The sequence below is a fragment of the Lynx canadensis genome, chromosome D2, assembly GCF_007474595.2.
Source record: "Lynx canadensis isolate LIC74 chromosome D2, mLynCan4.pri.v2, whole genome shotgun sequence".
NCBI lineage: Eukaryota > Metazoa > Chordata > Mammalia > Carnivora > Felidae > Lynx > Lynx canadensis.
In genome coordinates this window covers 4,511,413-4,521,131 of record NC_044313.2, presented here as the reverse complement: position 1 = coordinate 4,521,131, position 9,719 = coordinate 4,511,413, and positions in this window count along the sequence as shown.

The following is a 9,719-nucleotide window of genomic DNA, read 5'->3' as shown; positions in this document are numbered from 1 at the left end:
GGGACGCGCCCGGCGTTAGCAGCTCCGCGCGTAAAGCCGCCGCCGCGCTCTCCCGATTCAAATGAAAACAACCATTCGAATTTGGCGCTAAGCGCTGCGATTGGACGCGGCGGTGCGGAGGCAGACCAATGGGCAAGGAGCGAGGGCGGGCGGGGGCGGAGCTAGCGGGGAGGGCGGGGGGGGGGGAGGGCGGGCTTCCCGTGAACCTGGGGCGCTTTCTCAGGGTCCTCACCCGGGACAGAGTAACACCGGGGACAGAGTAACAAGGGTGGAAGTGGGACATGGTCTCACTGCCGCGAAACCCGTCTCGCCTCCTTTTATTTAAGGACAAACACAGTTGTACACAATATGCGACTCATTGCTGGAAGGTTTGGAAAATTTTAAAGTTCCCATAGCTCCCCAATGATAACCGACTATTACAAGCAATCTCTTGTGTCCTTTCCCAGCTATGCAGGTACTAGTCTCTTTCAAAAACACACTAAAAAAGCATGGTATGCACATTGTTCTGTATTTTGTGTTCTCTGCTTCCTTCGTCCCGTGGACATTAATCTTGAGCACACGTTCCCCCTTTCACTTTCTTTTTGATGGCTGCAGAGCATTCGATTTTAGAAACCATAATTTCCTTAATCACGACTATTGCTATCCATTTATACTGAGGTTCCCAGTATTTTCCTCTTAGAAAACAAATTCTCCAATTGTGCCTTACAACAAGAAGGGCTTCTAAAATAACCACAGGATTGCCTCCTAGAGCCACCTGCCTGGGGGGGGGGGGCGGGGAGGGCGCTCCTGTGGCACATGAAATGGGTTCATCATTGCTTTAAAATGAATTGACAAATGAACTTTGAAGCTTCCTGCTCCTGAGGGCTAAGTCAGAGATGGACCGCCTTCAGGAATATGGAATCGCTCCTAGGAAGGAAACGTGAATGTGTAGGACCTCCAACTCCTAATTGTCTGGGACAAGGCTGATGTAGGTAATTTGAATGCATGGATGCTATTAACCTTCTTTAGGGGATTAGTTTCCATTTCCGCCCCCTTTACGCTACCACAGAAAGCGCATCTCTGAACCACCCCCGAAAACGCTACTTCTGTCACTCTAATTACTGCTTCCTATCAGGGACGGCTCTGTGACCTTGCTGGGGCAGCCTAATTAGAACGGGGAGGTGCTGAACTTCCTGTCAAATCATCTTACCCACACTCCGAAGTACACGGAGTCAGCGCTCTAGACAGAGCGGGAGTTACAGGAAGACTTAGGGGGTTGGCAAAGTGCCAGACCCGCAGGACAGTCCCCTTAAACCGTTTGGTGGCCTACTTCAGCGGTGGGGCTTTCGGCTGGGTTTGAAGCTTGGCTCACCACCTAAGATTTCTTTGAAAACGCAGATGTCACTCCTGTGAGGAGAATCCCACGCCCCATCTGCAGGGCTGGCATCTGGACCCCCAGCCCCGCTCCAACACCATCAGAGTCTCGAATAGAGTGTAGAGTGGGGACCCCGTTAGAGCAACGGGCACCCCAGATGGGCAGGAAAAGGCTTTGGCCTGAGGGCTTGTCAGGGTATCCCCTGCCAGATGCTCATAGCGCTCACACACCCGCGGTCAAATCAATCAGGCCAAGAAAGTGTCTCCAGGGGACTTCCCTGTCCTTGGACCCCTTCTCCTTGTGCGCCCCCCCCCCCCCGCCACCTTCACTTGCCTGAAATTTACTTGGGGAGGGGCACCTGGGCGGCTCAGTCTGTTAAATGTCCAACTCTTGATTTCGGCTCAGGCAGTGTGATCTCATGGTCCCTGAGTTCGAGCCCCACACTGGGCTCCGCGTTGATGGTATGGAGCCTGCTTGGGATGTTCTCTCTCTCCCTCTCTCTCTGCCCCTTCAGCTCTCTCTCTCTCTCTCTCTCTCTCTCTCTCTGTTTTTCAAAATATATAAATCAACTTTAAACAATTAAATTCTTGAAATCCACTTGGAGGATGGCTCCAGGCATCTAATAAGGGACCATTTGACAATCCTTTTCAGTTCCACATCCATCCACCTGATGAGAGGGTGTATTTCCATTATAGGGCATATGTTTAGAAGGTATTTATCACCTTTGAAATGCGTGTGTTGTTTGGTCATCTGTGTTCCAGTAAATAGTATATTCTGTGATCTCTGACACTTCATCCAGGAGAAAAGGTGGGGAGAGGGCGGTACAGGGCAGGGAGGTCCAGGCGCCCCTCCCAGGCAGGCTGCGCCCCCATAAGTGTGGTCGGTCCTGGCTGAGTCTCACCCCGGCACCCCGGGAACTGCCCTTGCCAGGTGCTCCAAGCCCACAGGCGCCCTCAAGGCTGCAGGAAGAGGTCATGGTACCAACCATCACCGGAACTGCTGTCTTCCTTCCTAACTTCCCTTCCCCTCCAGGTCTCTTAATCACATCCCTCCTCCAGCCAGCTTTCTAGTTTCCAGGGAGGAGGAGGGCCTTACAGTGGGGGTAGGGACAGCACAGGTGGCCAGGGGTGGGGCTGGGATCCTTCTGAAATGGATCTGGCGTGTTCTTCTTTCTCGAAGGTGAGCTACACCACTGAGACCCTGGAGACCCCTAGACGTCCAGTGGCCGTCAGCTTCAGCCACAACACCCAAGCACTGACCCAGCCCCAGGCCGCTTGCCTGGCTTCAACCACCAGCTCTAAAGCTGGGCTATCTCCCCAGGGCCCCCAAGGCCAGGTGTGCCCAGCCCCCTGAGCAAGACCCCGGTTGCCTCTCACCCAGCTCTTTGGCCCACGTTCCGCAGATGGGTGGGCAGGTGGCCTATGGTGTTGGGTGGTCCCTGACTCCCCAACCTCTTCCCACACTGGGTCACCTGGGCCTTTCTTCCTGGCTTGTCAGGGAGGCCAGTTCCATCTACGCCCCAGCACGTGTGTGGGACCACAGCTCAACGTAGTCCTTACGCTCCACTAACCCGGAGAAAAGAGGAACCCGAACACTGATCTCTACTCTCTGAGTTTAGAAAAAGAAACTGGGACAAAGTATGATATCGAAAAACATGAAAGAAATTTTGAAAAACTTAAAAAAATGTTTATTTAATTTCGAGAGGCAGAGAGAGTGTGCACATGGGCAGGGCGAGAGGCAGAGAGAGAGAGGGAGAGAGAGAGAATCCCAAGCAGGCTCTGAGCTGTCAGTGAGAGCCCGACACGGGGCTGGATACCAACCACGAGATCATGACCTGAGCCGAAATCAAGAGTTGGATGCTTAGCCAACTGAGTCACCCAGGCACCCCGAAAAACTTCTTTTTTATCAAGAAGCTAATACTATATGCTGTCATGATAGAATATTTGGATAATATACAAATGTAGAAGGAAGAAAAATTTACCCTAAGATAAAGAACAACAAAAAAAGCAGTCACATTTTTTGTCTCTGTAATGTTTATTTTGCATGATAAACATCTCTGTGTGTACCCATACCTTTTTTTAAAATTTAAATTCCAGTTAGTTAACATACAGTGTACTATTGGTTTCAGGAATAGAATTTGGTGATTCATCATGTACATACAATACCCAGTGCTCATCACAACAAGTGTCCTTGAACGGGTAAAGAAGATGTGCTATCTATCTATCTAGACACACAAATGGAATATTACTTGGCAATCAAAAAGAATGAAATCTTGCCATTTACAACAGTGTGGATGGAACTAGAGTGTATTATGCTAAGTGAAATATGTCAGAGAAAACAAATGCACGTTCCATTTTACTTCTTACGCTTTCATTTAGCCTTATCATGTAAGCGTTTTCTCATTCATTCTTGGTGAATATCACCCTGATAACCCTATTTCCACTGTGTTCCAACATTTAGGTTTTTTCCTAACATTTAATTATTACAAATAATGCCGTGATGAAGTGATGAAGATCTTGAGCAGAAACCTTGTAATAGATGATGTTCTTAGTTTCTGTCCTCCAAAATCTAGTTGCTGGATCAAATAATATTTGCTTCATATCCTCTAACTGCTTGCTTTTCAAAAAGGATCGTAACAATTTATCCACCCAGGTCCGTGCTTAAGAATGCCTGTCTTACCACCAGCTCTTTGCTTTCACATTGTATTATTTTTTTAATTAAAAAAAATTATTTTAGGGGTGCCTGGGGGCTTAGTCGGTTGAGGGTCTGACTTACACTCAGGTCATGATCTCACAGCTGGTGAGTTTGAGCCCCATGTCAGGCTCTGTGCTGACAGCTTGGAGCCTGGAGCCTGCTTCAGATTCTGTGTCTCCCTCTCTCTCAGCCCCTCCCCTGCTCATACTCTGTCTCTCTCTCTCTCTCTCTCAAAAATAAATAAATGTTAAACTTTTTTTTTAAATATAACAAAACGGGTATCAACTCTATCAGTTGGTTTAATACCTTTAAGTGGCCTTCATTAACCTATTAAAACAAAAAGGTTTTAACAGTTCCACATGCTTTCACAGAATGCCTCCAAATATTATCAAACACAAAAGACAAAGTGGAAAAGTTATGCATAGCATGCGATGCTTATCTAAGAAATGGGCTTATGGGTATGCATGTTTATTTGCTCTTATTAAAAAGAAACAGTAGCGGGGCACCTGGGTGGCTCAGCTTCGACTTCGGCTCAGGTCCTGATGGGTTCGAGCCCCGCGTCAGGCTCTGTGCCGACACCTTGGAGCCTGGATCCTGCTTCAGATTCTGTGTCTCCCCCTCTCTCTCTGTCTCTCTGTCTCTCTCAAAAATAAACATTAAAACAATAATAAAAAGAAAAAGAAACAATAGGAAGATAAACCATATAATGGAAAAATGAAGGACAGAGGACAGAGAGAGAAGCTAGATTTCTCCGAGCCCACCATGTTTGATAGATTGGACTTGTGATCATATTAATATTTACATAAATATAAAACCAATTAAGCCAAAGAAGCAGAAAGCCCTTTAAGTAGATGTTAAAATAAAACTAACTGTATATCAGGCAGCAACACAGTCACGCACAAAACAATAATTGGAAGTGATTTGGATAATAATTTAATGGTACAACCCTTGTTAGCAGTCGTATTGGCAGTAACACTGACACCATTATTCTGAGCTTGTATATGATAATAGGATAAAGCAAGTAAGTCATTTTGTGCAGATCACCAGGAAGAAAGTTTTTCAGCCTAAAAAAGGGACGTAAATATGGAATCCAAGAGTGAAGAGTTCCATGGCTACACCACCAAGTACTAGGGATCCTCACCCCGAATTTAGTTTGTATCTAGAGACTGATGACGTTATGCCCATCCATCACAGGGTATGACAAGGCTGGCGATCTGGGCTGCCTGGGTGGCTCAGTGGGTTAGGAGCCAGACTCTTGATTTCGGCTCAGGTCAGATCTCAGGGTTTGTGAGATCAAGCCCAGCCTTGGGCTCTGTGCTGACAGTGCGGAGTCTGTTTGAGATCCTCTCTCTCCCTCTCTCTCTCTCTCTGCGTCTCCCCTCCAAAATAAATAAATAAACACTTTCTAAAAGAGGAAAAGATTGATGATCCTCATAATTGAGGTCTCTGTGGGGAGCAGGGCGGCTCTGAGCTTGCTTCAGAGAGTAGGGAGAGGAGCTGGCTAGGTTTTCGTTGTGGTCAGGATGGGGCTGGTGGCAGGGGCTGGCTCTTTGAAGGTGGGGGGACTTGGGCTTTCTCACCAGCTCACCCAGAGGTGGGGCGGACGGGGAGCGAGGGGTGAGGCTGCAAAGCTGTCAGCAGTCAAACCTCAAACAACGAGTCCAACTCCCTGTTACATTAAGTAAATTTTGAATTGGATATGTCAGTATGAACTCATGCTGAATCGTCTATTTTAAAATTTAAGAATAGAGTAATACTTCCTGATACATTCCCTGAAAAGACCTTGCACTTACTCAATGTTACGGGTCTCCTTACCACATAGATTGTGGCTGCTTGATGCTATTTCCCACTAAAAGGAACCCAGGTTCCCTGTACAAATGCTAGACTCCATATGAGGGACAGGGACCATGCTGGATGACGCTAGGACATTTCATCACCCGGAAAAGCAAGGATGTGCCTCAAGGACCACTGGGATCATGTCTAAAGGACCCAGGAACCACTGGCAAGGGCCCCACCCCTAGGCCCACAGTGGGGAAACTGATCTTCAGTAAAAAAATAACTACAGTGGATTGAAACACATAAGATGCATTTACATTCCTCAAGTTCACAATGACTCCTTAACAAAAAGAAAGAAAAGAAACTCTCTGGACACCTTCGGACAATGGAAGACCAGCCCATTCCGGCAAAGAAAGGAAGGAAAGTAAGCTTTTGTCTGCCTCTCTTGTGTGAAAAGGTGCCTCCCCGCCACCACATAGTTGGATATGGAAAGTCTCTCTTTGTAGATAACAGACAATAAATGCATGGAAAAGAGGAAAATATAGTAGAATATCCCAACTAAACACACCCTTAATGAAAACATAAAAGAAACATGAAACATAAAACATAAAAAATGAAAACATTCGGACCTCTGTCTGAATGGTCGGAGAAAATAAACTGGAATGGGATTTGGCCCCCAGAGGCCCCCAGAGGGAGCGCTCAGTGTACAGGAAACAGGTGGGACAGCAGAACCTTTTAAACAGCACCAATGGGATGCAGTAGTGAAACCCAGACTGCAGCAACTCTGCAGGACAATGAACATGCGCCTTTAGTGTAATGCAAGGAAATAAAAAAGAGAACGAGGGACCCTACATACTTAAGGAACGGATCGGAAGGTCACGGGCTTCAGCCATGATGGAGTAAACTGGCCTCAGACCTCCCACTGCCAACAGTTGTAAGACCGAACAAACTACTTAAGGCAGCTCTTTGCAGGAACTTGGCCAAGGGGGCCGCACAGACTTGTCCCTGAGAGAAGGAAGCCCATGCGTCCCACTCCAGTGTCTGCAGGGCGTGTGGGAGAATAGTGGGAGGTGTGGGCGTGGGGGAGAGTAGTGATCTCACCTTGCGGAGGGAGCAGTGACTGGGGTCTGGGGAGGCTGAGACAGGTGGATTTGTGGGGTACGGGGCTGCCCCGGGCCCTTAGCCAAGGGCTGGATTGCACAGGTGCAGGGAAACTCTGCAGGACCTGGCAGGAAACAGCCACTGAAAGAAAACTGTGTCCACCTAGCCGTCTACATCCAGGGAACACATCCTGTTAAAGCAAGGGTGAAGGAGACACTTGCAGATAAATAAAAACCAAGAGAGCTAGAACTCATTGCCAACACACCAGGGAAATGCAATTTAAAACCACACCGAGATACCGTTACATGCCCATCGAAACAGCTAAAATTAAAAAGTCCAAAAACAGCAAATACTCGCGGGGGGGGGGGGGGGAAGCGGAGAGCTCATCACTGCTCGTGGGAACATAGTGGCACAACCGTGCACAAAACTCCTGGATGGATCCTTGTAAAGCTGAATACACATCTTCCCCACAATCCGGCAACTCCACAACTCACAATCTGCCGAACAGAAATGAAAGCATATCGCCACAAAAGGACTCGGATAAGCAGCTTTGTTCATTCTATCCAAAACCTGGGAACACTCCAGCATCTATCAACAGGGTATTTCCTCACAGGATACGTTATGGCATAAGCTGTGTTACATTCACACGGTGGAACGTACTACAAAGGGATAAAAAAAGAACGAGGTTTTGGATTACGGCACATGGCGACTGAAATACGTTGACGTCATGAGATCATGACCTGAGACCAAATCAAGAGTCCAACCCTTAACCAACTGAGCCACCCAGACGCCCCCAAAAAGGGTTTGTAAAATCAAATATAATTTATGAGTCCTTTTTGGACCCGGTTTAGAAAAATAAACTGATAACATTTCTATGAGGCGGTTGGAAAAATGGAGGCACAGACTGAATACCTGATGGTCCTAAGGAGCTATTTGTGCTGTGACAATCGTATTAGTATTGCGACAGAGGTATTGTGTTAAAGGAGTCCTTGTCTATTAGAGGATCACACTGGAATATTTATGGAGGAAGAGCTAGGATATCTGGGATTTAGTGTAAACCAGTAGGGGTCAGAGGGGCCAGTGGAAGTGTCCTGGGGGCACAGCTGACCCCAGATGGCCATGGATGTCAATTGTTGGAGCTGGGGGATGGGTACTGGGGATTCATTACGTCACTATCACCACTTTTGTATATGTGTAAGCTTTCCCATGAGAAAGGTTTTTTTTCTATTTTATTTTACTTTATTTTATTTTATTTTTATTTTATTTATATATAATTTATTGTCAAATTGGTTCCCATACAACACCCAGGGCTCATCCCAACAGCTGCCCTCCCCAATGCCCATCACCCACCTCCCCTCCCTCCCACCCCCCATCAACCCTCAGTTTGTTCTCAGTTTTTAAGAGTCTCTTGTGGTTTGGATCCCTCCCTCTCTAACCTTTTTTTGTTTTTTCTTCCCCTCCCCCATGTCTTCTGCTAAGTTTCTCAGGATCCACATATGAGCGAAAACATATGGTATCTGTCTTTCTCTGCCTGACTTAGTTCACTTAGCATAATACCCTCCAGTTCCATCCACGTTGCTGCAAATGGCCAGATTTCATTCTTTCTCATTGCCAAGTAGTATTCCACTGTGTATATAAACCACATCTTCTTTATCCATTCAAAATCAAGTGTAGCCAACAGTGAGAATACAAGGAAGCATCTCATGGGGGGGGGGGTCCCTCTTCGGCAGGAGTGGGCAAAGCCTGGAGAGGCCAGGGGAAACCCACCCCCTTCCTGACGCGGAAATGCCTGGGTCCTCTGCTAAATTCAGTCTCTGGGCGATGGACCGGACCTACCTCCCCCCTTCCTGCCCCTCGGCAGCCCCAGGCCCACCGCTTGCATCTTCAAGGACACACCCCTGCGCGGCCAGAGGGACCCTGTGCCGAGCCCCGCCCGCCTCTCAGAAAAGGGGTTTCTATTTAAAAATGTAAAGGACATTAATTGCCAACATCTCGAACAAAACTTCAGCTTTTCCCGCTTCTTTTAAAAGGGCAAAACATCAGGCCACCTCCATCAGGCCGGCCTCCACCATCTGCCCGAGCCCAGGGTCCGGAGCGGCAGCCGCCCTGTCCCCGCCTCTGCGTCCCCTCCCGGTGCCTCCCGCCCCAGGAGCAGAGGGGCCCGGCAGCCGCTGAGCCTACGCGGACCCGGAGCGCGATGGCTGGGGCCGCAGCGCCACCTGGTGACCAGGTCGGACCAGCTCGCCCTTCGCCTGGAAAAGCGCGCTCTTTGGGCAGGTGACTTCCAAGTGTGCACAGGCCCGGGACCTGTGCTGCGCCCTGCGCGCGGAGGTTGCTGCCAACTCCCTGTGTCCTAGGTCACACCAGAGAGCGCAGCGTTCGTGCCGCTTTAGAAGGAGGACAGTTCCGTGTTTCCACCTGACCTTTGTGCTTGAGGGCACGGCCCTGTGCAGAGCCATGCAGAGCCCAGCGGATGGGAACAGGACAGCCTGTGCTGAGGCGGGGGACCGCACTGTGTCTCCTGGCCGGCTGCACGGTGCCCAGGCAGGGGCCCCGGAAACCCCGAGCGTCCTGTCTGCACCATACCTGGAATCACGGATCGTCTTCAAAACAAAACCCAAACGAAGGACGGCTCGAGTAGGATTGATGGGAACATAAACCGTCGTCATCTGAAAAGCTCTGTATGAAGTTAAGCGCAAGTCGGTTCCAAATGTTTTCGGAGGAACGTCTTCTGGCTTCTGAAACCTTTGAATCCACATTTCGATGTGGAGCTAATTGTCTTGATCAATTTACT